A 1,156-nucleotide genomic window follows, 5' to 3' on the forward strand; every position below is an offset into this window, starting at 1 on the left:
AGGTTGTTTACGGAAGATCAGCAGTCGCTCATGCATACCATTCACACCAGTGACGTCGCAGCTCATTTTTGCAGCTGAGTGAACTGGATAAACGGGAAATAAAGTGTCTTTTTCAAGAACGCAACACACAACCCGGGTCAGGAATCGAACTCTATCCACTGAGCCATGTGCCTTCCAATGCATCATAGACCGACAGAATTTTAAATTGAATAAATATTAGATTCTCTTAAACACAAATACCTGTACATTTGTACAAATGTCAAGTTTATTTATACTGTACTCTACAAAGTACTGTTCTGTAAAGATATCTGTATCAATGAAACATGGTGGATTACACAAGATGTATTAAACAAAACTTAAAGGCAAATTTATTAATTTCTGTCCTTAAAACGAATGCTCTAGCACTAATACTTTGAAATTGACAAATTTTAGAATTTTACTTGAAATGTGAATTTTATTAAGTTTTACTGTTTATTTCGTTGGTGATCAATTCATCTTAGATTTCTGATGTTGTAGGTTGAATATCCGGGTTACTTGAAGTTGAAGCAGCAGGGCATCCATTATTCTTGGTTATCTTTTTAAATATTTCCTCCGAGCGAAGTTGCTCCATGTGTTTTGATCTTTTCCTGCGTAATTTTTCACGCAACAAATGTAAATTCATTAGTTCTCGTTCCGTAAAGACTGTATGTTGATCTATCCCTTTGATTACATCATTGACCAAACGCAATTAAACTCTTATAGAAAAGTCTTTCAGCTACATCTGTTTCATTTTCATTATTGCCATCTTCATTACTTCCTCTGCTTTCATTAAAATGCAGAATAGTATTTATAATTTCCGAGTCATTTGTAAGGTGATGCACAAAAGGTATTTCTTCGTCGATATTCATTCACTCTGTCAAATCTTCTTCACTATGGTTATTTGCTATATCCTTGCAAACAGGTCTTGTAAAAGTTTTGTATACGCAAGCAACACATGAACACTATCCTCCTTTGATAAATTAAATTCTGTGAAATCGCCGGATTTATTATCAAACGTTTAGGTAGGTCATATCTTATGTCAGGCTTTCTTTGGTGTAGACACTTCCCCCTCTCTTATAATCTAGCAATGAGCTAAAGAACATCCTTCTTATTAAATTCCTTAAATGCCGATACAGAC

This window comes from Octopus sinensis, unplaced genomic scaffold, assembly GCF_006345805.1.
Source record: "Octopus sinensis unplaced genomic scaffold, ASM634580v1 Contig13267, whole genome shotgun sequence".
Lineage (NCBI taxonomy): Eukaryota > Metazoa > Mollusca > Cephalopoda > Octopoda > Octopodidae > Octopus > Octopus sinensis.